The sequence below is a fragment of the Molossus molossus genome, unplaced genomic scaffold (assembly GCF_014108415.1).
Source record: "Molossus molossus isolate mMolMol1 unplaced genomic scaffold, mMolMol1.p scaffold_m16_p_2, whole genome shotgun sequence".
Classification (NCBI taxonomy): Eukaryota; Metazoa; Chordata; class Mammalia; order Chiroptera; family Molossidae; genus Molossus; species Molossus molossus.
This window is the reverse complement of record NW_023425355.1, coordinates 63,195,403-63,210,609: the sequence shown is the minus strand read 5'-3', so window position 1 is coordinate 63,210,609 and position 15,207 is coordinate 63,195,403. Positions and strand designations below refer to the sequence as shown.

The 15,207-nt window shown below is 48.5% G+C and overlaps 1 protein-coding gene across 2 annotated transcripts in view; it reads right to left on the bottom strand.

Annotated features, from left to right (window-relative positions):
• The window catches only part of BCORL1 (BCL6 corepressor like 1), a 67,572-nt gene extending 52,892 nt beyond the window's left edge, over window positions 1-14,680 (bottom strand). The window contains exons 1-2 of one of the 2 annotated variants that reach the window (XM_036271537.1): window positions 14,669-14,680; window positions 14,058-14,136 (exon numbers count right to left, since the gene is read on the bottom strand). The gene's annotated coding sequence lies outside the window, so the exon portion shown is untranslated. Of the gene's footprint in view, window positions 1-13,046; window positions 13,157-14,057; window positions 14,137-14,668 lie in introns of those variants that run through there. The other variant, XM_036271539.1, reaches the window with a different exon arrangement.
• Between the last annotated feature and the right edge of the window lie 527 nt (window positions 14,681-15,207).

Genomic DNA, 15,207 nt, shown 5'->3' with positions numbered 1-15,207 from the left:
GAGAACATCAACTGGCTGCCTCCTGCATGCCCCCCACTGGAGATTTGGCCCACAACCTGGGCATGTGCCCTGACTGGGAATCAAACTGATGACCTCTTAGTGCATGGGTCGACGCTCAACCACTGAGCCACACCAGCCGGGCCAAGGTAGACACTGTTTAAAAAATTAACCTTGAGCCCTGGTTGGAGCGTCGGCCTGTGTACCAAAGGGTCTCAGATTCAATTCCCAGTCAACGGTGTGTAACTGGGTTGCGAGTTCGACCCCCAGCCCCAGTTGGAGTTGTGTGCAGGAGGCAGCCAATCAATGTGTCTCTCTTGCATTGATGTTTCTCTCTCTCCCTCACCTCCCTCACTCCCTTCACTCTGTCTAAAAATCAATGGAAAAAATATCCTCGGGTGAGTATTAACAAAAATAAATAAATAAACAAATAAAATAAAAAGTTAACCTTGAAAATGACCAGACAGGTTGTGCATCCAGTGGACAAGTTCCCCAGAATCAAATCATGAACAACACAGCATGAAACCTGCCCATTTCTTCACGGTTGGACTCTACCATCAAGACAGTAAATTAGAAACTCAAGATTAAGGTCTCAGTTAGCCCTGACCGGTTTGGCTCAGCGGTTAGAGTGTCGACCCATGGACCAGAGAGTCCCGGGTTCAGTTCCCGCTAAGGGTACGTATCTCGGTTGCAATTTGTCCCGGGCCCCGGTTGGGGTGCGTGTGGGTGGCAACCACTCGATGTGTCTCTTTCACATTGATGTTTCTCTCTCTCTCCCTCCTACTCTATCTGATAAAAAAAAAAAAAAAAAAAAAAGGTCTCAGTTAAACTAAATCTGGAAGTACTCCCCAGGCTTCTTTGGTTCACAGTGCCTGGTGACCTGGAAGCAATTATGACTTTAAAAAATGAGAGCCAGAAAATATTCATCTTGAAGTCTGGTCCTGAGTCTATCCTCCAGAGGATAGGCATGGCCAGTAGACAGTTTATGAAGGAGGGTTGGGTCAGTGATGAGTAATGAGTAAAGAAAACCAACTTTGGGACCTACTGCTCCAATAGAAATCTAGAGCTCTGGGTGAAGTGCCCATTAGATAGAGACATTCACATTCAAACTTCACAGAAGCAAAGAAGAGACCACCCATTACCCCACTTTGGGAAAAGCAACATCTAAGATACATCCAAGGAGATCCAAGAGACTATTGACATTGAAATCCTAGAGCTAAAGTGAAGAGGCCATGACACCCAGTCACCACAGTGCCTTTAGAGAGAGGTCAAAACATCTTCAAATTATTGTTTTCAATAGGAAAGTGTACACATACCCAATAAAAATAACTTTACCACTCTGGCTGGTTTGGCTCAGTTGTTAGAGTGTCGGCCCTTGACCGGAGAGTCCTGGGTTCGGTTCCCGCTAAGGGCACATACCTCGGTTGCAGTTTGTCCCCGGCCCCAGGTGGGGTCGTGTGGGTGGCAACCAGTCAATATGTCTCTCTCACGTTGATGTTTCTCTCTCTCTCTTCCTCCCTCTCTCCCTCCCGCTCTATCTGAAGATAAATGCAAAAAAGTCCTCGGGTGAGAATAAAAAAAAGAATAACTTTACCTGCTTTAGATATGGAACCCCTACCACAGATCTTACCCTTCTTGTCACTGCCTTCTTCCATGTGTATTCAACAAGAGACTAACATTCCTGTTTTCCCTACTTAATTATATATGCCAAACCTCAACCCTCTAATGAAGAAGTTATCCAATGTAAATTGTTCTAATTTACTAATTTACCATATGAGGGTATTCTAATATTCTCATCAGCATTCCCCCCTGTATCTATATCCCCTCCTCTTCCCTTACCATACTTTACTTCCCTACCTAATCACTTTACTTTGCTTCCCTTCATGAAAAACAGTTTCCTCTATAACCACATACAAACATATACACACACAAAATCAACAGTAAATAATCCATTGGGCAATTTAAAGGAGGCCCTTTGCACTGTTCATCTCAACCTTCTGTCAGACAATCTGTTCTAGCACTTTCTAGTTCCCCTGTTTTTTTGTTTGTTTTTGCTATCTAAATATTTCCACTGGTTTTATCCCAAGGGATCAGTCTTACAAGGGACATTGGATCCTGTGCCCAGATACAGTAATTCCTGTAATTTAACGAGAGGGCTAAGTAGTTGCCTGTACACAGCTCTAGCATGGACAACTTCATAGACCACTTGGGTACCTCCATCTTTAAAAACCTTGCCCATAGCCCTGGCCGGGTAGCTTAGATGGTTGAAGCTTCATCCCTATAAACCAGGGTTGAGGGTTCCATCCCTGGTCACGTCACATGCAGGAATTAGTAAGTACATGACTAAATGGAACAACAAATCAATGTTTGTGCCAGTTTACTCACTCTCCCGCCCCCCCTCTAAAATCAATAAATAGAAAACAAAAATTTTAAAAATAAAAATAAAATTAAAAAAACCCTGCTATAAACATTTATGAGACCAGAAACAAAGGAATGTTAACTATCTGTTCAATACATGAGAGCTTACCCATTTAAATGAATGTAGTTACCTCCAATAGTCACCATGGGAGGCCAGACATTCATCTCAATGGAGTGGCCAGGGCTTACAATCTCACTGGAACTCTTCTTCCATGAGCATTACCATCCAAACCTTTTTCAACCCAAACCACACCCCTTTCAATGTCCTCACTAGGGTGGAATCTCCATCCATTCAATCTAATGCTTAAAAACTGCCAAAATCCATTTGGAATGCTCTAATCACAGAGCAGCAACACCCTTGAAGTGTGATATACTCAGGTGGGGGGAAAATTTGGAGAGCATCTTCAGCCCCTACTTCTCAACCATCTCAGGTACCTCACTATATCCATTTACTATGTCATCTGCAAAATGAGAATAAACTAGTCCCTAATTAAAACTGAGAATAACACGAAAGTATTTGAAAGGACCAAAGGTAATCAGTTCCAACAATGAAATAAGCAAACTCAAAAGTTTTAATCTCTCATTTATATTTCCTTATTTTAATAATTCTCACCTGAGGATATTTTTTTCCATTGACTTTTTTAGATAGAGTGGAAGGAAGGGAGGAAGGGGGAGAGAAACATCCATGCAAGAGAGACACATCGATTGGCTGCCCTTCCGCATGACCCAGACTAGGGCTAGGGATCAATCCTGCAACCCAGGTACATGCTCCTGATTGGGAATTGAACCCACGACCCTTCAATCCAAGGGCCAACGCTCCAACCACTGAGCCAAACCGGCCAGGACCCTCATTTATATTTTCATGCTACCAAGTCGATGTAGTTCTTCTACCCACTGCCATGATATTTTTTCAAATAGTATTCACTTCCATTTCCTGCTGCAAGGAAATTAATTTACTCCATTTAAGAAAAACACCTCATCACATCTTTATACTAGATCTAGGATCTAACTACAAGATTTTGTACAATTTCTAGATGTCATAGATATCAAGAAAACCTAAGCAATCACTACAAAATTAATCAGTCCTTTTCAAAATGCAAAGCCACCTCAAAATGTCACTCTAAGTAACCAGTCATTTTTTGAGCACTTCTCACTTCTACTAGATCCTCAGTCTTGGTCTTCAGTAGGGTCACGTGAATATTTGTGTGTCTTTCCCATTCCAAAGTTGAGTCACTGTAATTTAAGACTTGAATCCCTTTTGTGATGCTTCTGTGTCCTCCCTGCCATGGACTATGACAGTGGCCCTCAGCTCTCTCCATTTTAACATACTGTATTCATGACATGGAATTTTTTATCGAAAGAGGAGTCCTCCTCACCAAACTTTGGCTTTTTTTAAGTCTCCTGGACCTCTTACACAAATATTTAGAGAGGTCATTATCAGGCTATTTCTTCTATTCCCTCACCCCAGACTATGGGCTCAACTCATTTTATATATATTACTCATTCAAAGGCGCGCGCGCGCGCGTGCACACGCGCACACACACACACACGCACACACACTATTAGCTCACACAATTTCAAACTGTCAATATTGGCTCAACCTGCTACCAGTCTACAGGTCCCTTAAGGCAAGAAAGAATATTTTAGACTTCTTTTTTTTTTAATTCTCACCTAAGGACATGCTTATTGAATTTTAGAGAGAGGGGAAGGAGGGGAGATAGAAGGAGGAAGGGAGGGGGAGAGAGAGAGATAGAAACATCAATGTGAGAGAGAACATTGACTGGTTGCCTTCCATACATGCCCCAACCTAGGATCAAACCAACAACCTTCCAGTGTGCGGGGACGATGCTCCAACCAACTTAGCCATATGGGCTAGGGCAAAATATTTTCTATTTCTTTTCATTGCCCTCCTAATATTGTCTAGCATGATACAAAGCACACAATAGGTACTCAATAAATACTTGCTAAAATACTGGAACAAACTGAAATCTTCTCCATGTCATATGGCAACCAAGAATCCTGTATAAAAAGCATGGGGCCTATGGATTCCTTTTACTTCCCTTGCTCTCTTAAACTTTCTCTTTTTTTGTTTCTTAGTTCCACAATAGAGACAATCACAGAAATAAAATATGCCCTGGCCGGTTTGGCTCAGAGGTTAGAGCATCAGCCCGCGGACCAAAGAGTCTAGAGTTTGATTCCAGTCAAAGGCATGTACCTTGGCTCCGGTTCGGTCCCCAGCCCTGGTCGGAGTCATGTGGGAGGCAACCAGTCAACATCCGTCTCTCCTGTCAATGTTTCTTTCTCTCTCTCTCCCACTTTAGCTGAAGATAAATGGAAAAATTTCCTCGGGTGAGGATTAAGAAAATAAATAAACAGCCCAGCTGGTGTGGCTCAGTGGTTGAATGTCAACCTAAGCACCAAAGAGGTCACCAGTTTGATTCCAGGTCGGGGCACATGCCCAGGTTATGGGCCAAATCCCCAGTCGGGGGCATGCAGGAGGTGGCCAATCCATGCTCTCTCATCAATGTTCTATCTCTCCCTCTCCCTTCCTTTCTCTCTATAAAATCAATAAAGAAAAAAAAATAAATCAACTGATTACTTTAATTGGGTGGGGCAAAACAATAAAATCAACTTCCAAGTATCTGAATGTTTAGCCACAGCTAATTGTTAAACCCAGCCAACTTATAGTAGATGTGTGTTCAAGGAACAACTCATTTTAATATTTGCATAAGCAGAATATAAATCTGCTGGGGGGGATCAGATAGAGAATTATACATTTGCAGTCAACAAAATTATAGTTGACTCTTGAACAATACATTTGAACTGCTCAGGTCCATTTATATGTAGATTTTTTTCAACAAATATACAGTTGGCCCTCCATATCCTTTGATTTAACTTACCAGGTACCAAAAATAGTATTTTCCATCCAAGTTTGGGAATCCACAGATACAGAGGACTGACTATATGCATTGTTCTACACTATTTTATATAAGGGACTTGAGCATGTACAGATTTTGGTGTCTGTGGGGGGCCCTGGAATCAATCCCCTGCAGATACCAAGGGACAACTATATTTAAGTTTTTGGAGAGTCAAAAGTCATACTCAAATTTTTGACTGTGCAGGATCGGTGCCCCTAACCCCTACATTGTCCAAGGGTCAATTGTAATTTGTTAACTCATCTGTTTTTGTTGTTGTTGTTGTTGTTGTTGTTCAGATAGAGTGGGAGGGAGAGAGAGGAAGAGAGAGAGAGCGAAACATCGAATGAAAGGGATATACCGAGTGGCTGCCACCCCCACGACCCAACCAGGGCCAGGGACAAACTGCAACCAAGGTACGTGCCCTCAGTGGGAACCGAACCCGGGTCTCTCTGGACCACAGGCCGACGCTCTAACCACTGAGCCAAACCGGCCAGGGCAACTCATCTGTTTTAAACTGACCTGCTATCACTCTTTCCCTTTACTGGTAGAACTGACTGTTGGCATCAAAGTCCACTCTCGCTACAGAAAAAGACTGACTCTATTTTACAGCCCACCTTTTTTCTCTGCTCAGAAGTTTGTTTTGGTGGTACCTGAGCTATTTGAGATGTTATTCTCTCCCATTCAATTTCTGATGAACATCCTTTTCACAGAGCCATACCAAGTCCATGCTCTATATACCAGCTTTGTAGAACTTCCAGATGTCAGAGACAGCTGGAAAGCCCAACCAGTCATAATTAAACACAGCAGCCCTTTTCAGAAAGCAATGGTTTTTCAAAATGTCACCCCCAGTAAACTAGGCTTGGGGTCATTTTTTTTAGCATGGCCCAAAATGTCCCCTGAAGTTGCAACTGGATATACACTCATCAGTACCTGCCCTGAAATACTGAACAGTGTTATACCACAGCTGTTAAAGAAGCTTCCACTTCCACCTCAAAGATGGATGCAATAATGTGGTGATGAGCCAAGCTATTTCTTCCTACCACATTGTAAATGCTAAATATGTACTAATACAACAGGAATGTGGAGAAAGAGCAAGGAGAATCAAGATATAAGGGGAGTGCTCAGGAATCAAGTTTACCATAGTATAACATAAAAGGTACTGTTGTAGGACACAATTGAATAAGAAAAACTAGACTATAACATAATAACAGATGTCATTTATTGGGAACCTGATATGGACCTGACACTATACACATCATCTCATATAATCCTAATAGCCCTACGAGACTGGGATTATCATCTCCATTTTATAGATGAACAAACTGAGATTCAAGAAAGTTAACTGACTTGCATCCTACCATCCAGCTAGGAAGTAGAAGAGAAAGGACTCTAACCTGAGGCTATATGTCTCCAAAGTCCCACATAATTCTAATGCATGCTAAAATTTAAGAACCACTGTAAGATACTAACCCATATGGTACAATGAAATTAAACCAAGTAAAGCCTCATCACCAAAAGATATCTAAGCACCTCATGGGTCCAGGTAGACAGTAAACTGCCTCCTCTCAGGGATTAGGGTCACGTACAGTGCACTTCTCTAAAGAACTTGGAAAAATAGAAAATACAAAAACTGCTTGTTCTCTATCCCTGGACATCAGCATTATAAAACTCAACTGTACCCTTAAATGGCACTAACAGTAAGATTTCTAGGCATACCTTAGCAATGAGGTAACCAAATTTTGTTTCCTAGCAGACAGTCAATAAAGAAGCCCAACACACAAAGCTTTGCCTGCCCCATCAGTACTCTCAATTCTTCACAAACACTTAGCTTAATTAAGGTCTTCTTAAAATCCAAATAAAGATGCATCCCGCCTCACATACTCCTACAAATAAATCTGAAAATTACCACATTTTACAAATAATAAATAATCTCTCTTCAAACTCATCACCATTCATTGAGCAGGGAAAATATGACCTTGACATGCAGCCTGTAGCCACTTTTTAAACAATTATCCATTTTTAAATGTTTTATGGGGAAAGGGTGGCTTCTGCTTAAAAAACAAACAAACAAACAAACAAAAAAAAAAACGGAAACAGCCCAGCCAGTGTGCTCAGTGGATTGAACATCGCCCCATGGATCCTGGTTCAATTCTGGGTCAGGGCACATACCCAGGTTGTAGGCTCGATCCCCAGTGAGGGGCATGCAGGAGGCAGTTGATTGATGTTCTCTCTCACATCGATGTTTCTATCTCTCTCTCCCTTCCTCTCTCTCTAAAAAAATCAACAAAAACATATTTAAAAAAAAAACAACAGGGAAAGAGAATACATTTGAATTATGGGAATAGAAATAGTTAAAGCTTACCGTTGACCAGAATTCAACTTCAGTTCACATAAGGAAGTTTTTATCATAAAAAAGATTGCTTTTAAGTTATGAACAGTGAGAAAGGAAAGATTTGGAAAGAGAACAGTTTCTACATTATTTTAAGGATGACCATTCAAAAACTGGCATTAATAAAGCCTAGTTTGCGTGTGAGGCTATGTAAAACTACTAACATCCTAGTGGCCAAAAGGTAGATTGTCTCTTATTACCTCCCTCTTTGGCAGTCTTGAAGCCAAACCTTCTGGTAAGCATAGACTCATACCTAACTACAACACCAGCAGAGTGAAATGTCCTTTCTTTTTAAAAACTCAAAGGTCTAGAGTCTTCCATACCCCTTACATAATCATCAGTGGCTTCTCCTATCTATTTTATCCTATCAACAATGCCCACTTCCCCAGCTTTCTCTCTGTTCCACTCTAGGGTTCACTTTCCAACCCAACTCAACCATGAACTCCTCCTCTCTCAATCCCAGATGCTGGTTGATGCTGGAAAACAACTCCCTATCTGCTGTGGCCCTTCTATTCCATCTCAAACTTAATTCAGTCTAGAATCAATGAACCACTCCAGATGTCCAACTCCTGATCGTCCTCCATGGCCCTACCCCACCCTCTAATTCTGGCCCAAGCCTCTCAGATCACTGTTCTTTATCCTGTTTCACTCTGGAATTTCCATCATTCACCTCCCTATGTCTAGAATTTTTCATACTTGCAGACTGGAAAACTGGTGTATTCCCACTTTCTCCTTCTTTCAAGGCCATTCTATTTAGGACCATGAATTCCTTTCCCCATTCGGTATCCTTATTAATGCTAAGACTTGTAAGCTGTGGCTCTCAGCTAACTTCTGCTTCCTTGGCCCTCCCAAGGTAGTGGCTACCAAAGGCAAGTTTTTACCTTCTCCGACACCAGCTTGATTCATGTCTTCTTTCTCTCAAATTCTGTTTTTTTTTTTTTTTTGCCTGTATACTATCTCTAGATTCTCTATTTCCTTATGGGTAAATATTTTTTTATTTCTTCTTTCATGCCAGTTTCTCTCCATCCCTATTTTTACCCAAGATCTCTCTTCTCTCTTGCTTCAGGCTTTGTGATTCCAGCATGGAAGTGTAAATAGCCTTAAAGTTTCTTCAAACTTTACTTAGGAAAACATTATCCTGGAGAGTTCAAGGTTCTGCTTTTTCCTTAGCTGGTCCTAACATGGGACCAGTGATGATCACCTTTCTTCCCCCTTCACTACCCAACCAACCCTCTCCTTGACTTCTCTTTTTTTTAAATCCTCCCCAGAGGATATTTTTCCATTGACTTTAGAGTGGGAGAAAGGGGGAGAGAGAGAGACAGACAGACAGACAGACACTGATGAGAGATACATCAACTGGGCATGACCGAGACCGGGGATCAAACCTGCAACCCAGGCACCTGCCCTTAACTGGGAACCGAACCCCAAGACCCTCTGGTCCGAGGGCCAACACTCTAACTGCTGAGCCAAACCAGCCAGGGCCTGACTTCTCTTTTTACCTCCCTTCTTTCTAGTGTTCAAGTTCTTTCCTCTCATAACTCTGCTCCCCTAAAAGAACTACCTCTCTAAAATCCATTATCCAGATTTCTCATATGAGATCCTCTACCACCTGTATGAAACTTCTTTTCCCCCTATGTAGTGAATTGCAGCATGATTAAAGCAAAGAGATCCTTGGAGGAATCCCCTTTGCTTCCCAAGAAACTCTATGCCGCAGAAGAAAGGGATCCTCCCTCTCCTCTTCTGGTAAATCAAAATAGTCGGATCTAGGAGTGCCCTTGGTACAGCCCCCATTTCTTCTGGAACTCCCCTCCACTTTGCCCAATCCAGATTCCAATGGCAGAGTCTTACCAGGGATTCAGCTTTCCTCTGCCCTAACCCAACAATTTGCCATCTTTTCTTTGTTGGCATATTCTAAAGAACTAGTCCTCCTTAACTCAGATATCCGAGCCCCCTCCTCTTCCTCTATCAATGACTTCTCAGAGCCAAAATGGAAACATGCCTACCTTTGTTGCAAAGCTGGTAACACCCTCAGCCCTCTTAAAAGTTAATTTGAGTTGTGCCCCACAGCCTATGCCTCTCACTCCCCACATCTACCCCAAGGGAAGCTGCCTTAGTTGCCCTTTCAAAAGATGAGTCTAGCCCTGGCCAATTTGGCTCAGCAGTTAGAGCATCAGCACGCAGACCAAAGAGTCTGGGGTTCGATTCCAATCAAGGGCATACATCTCAGTTGCATTTCGATCCAGGACCCCCGACCAGGGCCACGGGGGAGGCAACCAAATAGATGTGAGACCCATTGATGTTTCTCTCTCTCCCTCCCTCCTACTTTATCTGAAAACCAATGGAGAAATATCCTGGGGTAAGGATTAAAAAAATAAGTAAAAGATGAGTCTATCAATATCCACATGGCTAAGTAAAGACGGATATGTCCCACCTAAACTCTGTATCAATCTTTGGATTTTCTGGATTCGAGTCACCAAGCTCCCTGATCCTCCTAACTCTCCAGTCTTTCCTACTAACTTTGCTTCTCCATCAAAATTTTACAAGTTCCTCCCCCAATCTTTTACTCCTATTTGGAGCCTCTGATCTACTCCCCAGTGGAATCCTCCAAATTTCCTTCCTACATACTATCCTCTTTGGTACCACATGGTGACATCACCATCCAATTTGAGTACTCTGGTACTAAACTAAACTCTGCTCCATTGTGCTGCCTACCATCTCCCCCCAAAATAAAATTCCCTCTATCCCAACTTTCAAGGATAGGAGAGGAAAACAGAGAACTAGATGACCTTTAAAGTCCCTTCAACCTTGGAATATTATTATCAACCTAATCTACTCAGAACCCAAAATCTATCCTCCCTTCATTTCCCCCCAAAAACGTTTCAACAGCGTGAGCCTGCTCCTGCCCCCAGGGCTGCCCCTTCCACACTGTGCTATGAGGGTAATGCTAATCTACAGCTGCACCTCCAGAAGTCTCACCAAAGACTTTTGCAATAATATCCCACCTCTGTACCACGGGGACGACCTACAAACTGCCTTGAGAGTATTCAGCTATCACACAAGTTGCCAGGCCCCCTTCCCACACTCACCTAAAGAGGTCCTAAATCCTGGGTTAGATGGGTCCTAGGCAAAAGATGCCTTTCCTTACCGTCTACTCTGGCACACACCAAGAATGCTTAAGTATCTCCACGTCGACAGCTTCTACAGCCAACGTTTAACATTTCAAAACAATAAAACAAAACATAGTGCTTCCACTGGGGAAGGGGGGAGGTGTGGGCGGAACAGAAGGGCACCCCCACTGCCCTGTGCTGTTGGTCTTACTGGCTTACGGTGAGCTTCCCTCCCACCTTTCCCCTCAACCACATCTTTCCCCACAGCAATCTCCCGCACCTCCATAACATGAAATCCCCAGCTGAGGTGCGGCCAGCTCCTCCCAGCCTTGCCCCGGACGTCCCTCTGGCCCAGTCTTCCTCTCGGCGGGACCCTGAAGAGGAAGGCCCCCTCCACCGTCCAGTTCACATCCCGATCCCTTCCAGGGCTAATGGGCGCCCCTGCAGGGTTCCGTCCCGAAGAACAACCACGAGGAGTCAAGCCCACGAGATCCGTCGCGGGACCAAATCCCCCCACACACACACACACACTCCTTCCTTCTCCCAGCACCTCGTTCTCCACGCACCGGCACCGGCCCCAGGGCTCTCCGTGGTCTTGGTCGCGGCTCGTACCGCCCCCCGTCGGGGCTCCACCCCCCCTGCCTGCTCCCGCCCCCAGGACTGCCCCTTCCCCACCGTGCTCAGCCTGCGCCCTCTGCCCCGGCACGGGACTCCCTCTGGCCTCGGTTCCCCGCCCAGAAGCGGCGGCAGCGGCGGCAACGGCTGCGGCGGCCCCAGCAGGAGGAGCGGCGGCGGCGGCGGTGGCGCCGCCGCCCCGGCCCCGCCCCGCCGCCCGCCGGAGCCCCACGCCCCGCCCGCCCGCCCCGCTGCCGGACTGCTCCCCCCTCCAAACCCACCGCTAAGCACCCCCACGCCCCAGCCGCGATCCGCTCAAATCCAGCTCCACTGGGCCTGCTGTCCATTCCTCACGCCCCTAAGGACCAGGGTGGGGGAGCCCTGGGGTTCCCGGCCATCCCTCGCCCTCCTTCTCCAAGGGCTGGGGAATTGCCCCTGATCCCGAAACCCAGCCCCGTAACCGGAGCCTCCCTCCTTCCCAGCCCTCGGCTTTGCTCTCAAACCACTTGCCTCCAGGCCTGGCGCGAAGCGGGCAGAGAGCTTGCACGCCGGGTTTCCCCCCTGGCTTGCCGGGGCTAGTGGGAATTGCCCCCATCTCATCCCCCTTCCATTTAAGACCCCCTTCCTGCTGCGCCCGGCCTGGCGGGCCCCGCTCGTAAAGCGAGGGCAGCGGGGCCAGGGCGCTCCGAAGTCATCCCCCGCCTTTTTTCCAGGGACTCGGATAATTGCCCCTGCCCCCATCACAGCACTCCCACTCCCGAACCCAGGCCCCACCACCACCTAGGGGTACCCCTTACCCTACGGTTCCTGCACCCCAACACTGGGGAGAACGCAGCCCTGAAGAGCACCCGTCGCACCTCCCCTCTGAGATTGGAAGGTATTTTCTCCCGGTCTCTTAAAGACTTCATCACGGACAGTATCCCCCCCCCAAAAAAAAACAAGACCTTTCTCTACCAGCCCTACTGGCCACCCTCCCTTCAGATCGTCGGATCCCTGGATCTGGGGGTTGGGGCCAGGTAGTTAACAAAACCGTAGCCTCCACCTCCTTTTCTGAGGAGTGGGGTAATTCCAATGGTTTCCCCCCCTACAATCAACCAGACCCCCCGTTTCCATGGAGACCCCCGCCCAGCCGGTGAGAAGACTCTTTCAAATCCTAGCGAACAAGTCTCACCTGGCTGAGGGAGAGGGGTGAGGTGGGGGTAGGGTAGGGCAGGAATGGGGTACGAAGGTGGGAAGTGGAGAGGAGCAGTCCCGAAGGGAGGGGCGAGAAGAGAGCAAGCTCCAGAGAGCACGACGTCCGTCCGGGGACACGAAGAGGACGGCGCCCCCGGGGGGTAGCTGAGCGGCCACGGGGAGAAGAAGGGACAAGGTTGAGGAAAGGCTTAAGATGAAAAGAAACGGGGCGGGGGGGGATAAGAAAAAGCCGGGGAGCCAAAAGGGGTGGAGGGGTTGGGGGAGAGAAAAAAAAGACGCACCTGTTCCCGGGTCGGCTCCGCGGGGAGGCTCAGGCCGCCACCCCGGCTCTCTCTTACCCCCTCAGTACCTCCACCCGCCTTATACTGCCCGGATCTGATGCCCCCTCCGCTCCTTATCGCCACCGACCTCTTTCTCGTCTCTCTCCGCGGCGGCGGCGGTCGGACTCTAGGAACTGAGAGGAAGAAGGGAGGGCTCAGTAAAGCGGAGGAGAGACAGAGCCACACACTGGCAGCAACCGCGGCGAGCGAAAGAGTGAAGGGGAGAGCGGTGTGTGTGTGTCTGGTGTGTGCGAGCGAAGCCTGGTGGAGTGGGTGCCGGTCGCAGGGCTCGACGGGAAGTGGAGTCCGGCGGGGTCCGCGGGCGGCGCCATCCCCGGCTCCATGGGACTACAACTCCCAGAATGCCGCCTGTCCTGGGGGAGGAATGGGGAGGAGGAGGCTAAGGGAGGGAGTAAGCGAGAGAGGGAGGGACGAAAGCAGGGAGCAAGCGGCAGCAAAGGGGGCAGAGCCAAGCAGCCCCGGTGACACTGGGAGGGGAGGGGAGGGGAAAAGGAGGGGGATCACTGCGAGGACCGAGCGGATTCCGGAGAGGGAGGCAGCGGTGGCTGAAGCAAGCCAGGCAAAAAGCTAGACTCCCGAAAAAGGCGGAAGAGCTAAATCTGAGGGGCTGCAAGAGCCCCACGGCCCCCCCCCCTCGACGCCCCTGGAAGGGGGAGATTTAGGAAAGGAAAAGATCAGTGCACCAAGGCCTAAGGGTTCTCCTTCTTCCAACGTTCTCCACCTTATGCCCGACCTGACTTTCTCAGGCCACTGGTGCCTGATACAGTGTGCAAATCCAGAGACCCCAGATCTTCCCAGCTGGGCATCACAGAGCAGACGCATTGAGTCCTCTTCTCCCAAGGGTCTGAGGGAGGCTCCCCTTGCTGACAGGGCGTGACTCCCCTCATCTTCCCGCCACCCCCCACCCCCCGTCGTCGCCACCCCTCCATCTCCCTACCCGGAATCCCTCCCCTGAAGCCCAGGCTCGCGTCTCCCTCCCCGCCAAGAAACGAAGTCCCTCCTGGAGCGACTACCCAGCCAGCTCCCTTATGATGGGTCCCTACCACCAGTATCCCCTTCTTATCGTTGTCCCCCTCACCGAGGTAGTAGTGGGGGCGACCCGAGTTGGACCAGTGGCTACTTTCCCTCTGAGACTAGCCGTCCTTGGCACACCGACCCTGTGTAGAGATAGAGAAGCACATTAATACTCTCGTTTCCCCCCACTCAAGTTCGTTTCCCCGTGGAAATAGCTCATAAGGAAAGGGGTTGTAGTGGAAGTGAGCTGGGGAGGTGAATCCCAATCCTCAAACCTCACCCAGGGCATGGAAATTCGGGGTTCGTCCCTTTCCTTAAAAGCCATCAAATCATTTGGGGGAGGTTGGTTGGTAGTAGATTATCTAAACCTTAATGTCCACGCGACTCGAAGCGACGCTACATGTAAGAATAAGATACGAACTAGGCTGCCGTGGCGGAAGGAAAAGTATACTCCTCCACCCTCAAACATATACCCCTAAGAGAGTCAGATGGCCAAAGGATGGGGGAAGCGGTGGGAGTGCTGGAGAGTCAAAGGGTTGTGGCGGGGAGGGTCCTAGGCCCCCTGTGAGCAGAATCCAGATGCTAAGAAGTGGGTGGGAGGTTTGGTATAATTGTCTTTTCCTCAATTTTCCCTGAATTGCCGCTGAACACCGTTCAACACTCGTAGTTGCTTACCAGTCAGTCCCCTAGCCCCATTTGTGCGCTTGAGGCGGCGGGAGCCCGGGAAGCCCGGGCACAAACTCCGCGGAAGCTGGCCTTCCCCGCTGCTGCGCTGCTGCGGGCCTCCCTCCCTCCGCTGGCGGCCCCGCGGATCTACCTTCGCCCCCGGCAGAGGCCAGACCCCGCTCGCAACTCCACGCCCCTACTCCACCCCCCGCTCCCCCTCCCCTCGCCCTCACCCCGCGGGTCCGACCCAGCCCCTAGCGCCGCCCCGCCCTACAGCTCGGTCCGGAGCCCAGCAAGTGCCCCGAACTCGCCCCCCGCCCCCACGCCCAGGCCGGTCCAGCCGGGCCTGATTTCCCCCTCCCGCGGAGCCCCGCCCCCGAATCCACGTCCTACTTCGCCACCCAACTCGGCCCGGTCCGGATTCGGCCCGCGCCCGGACCACCGGAGTCCCCGGTTCGGTTCGGTATATGGCCACCCACCCCGCCCTTGCCTGGGTGCTGGCCTGGCCCGCTGCCTGCGACCGCCGATCTGGCCCAGGCGGGCGGTCC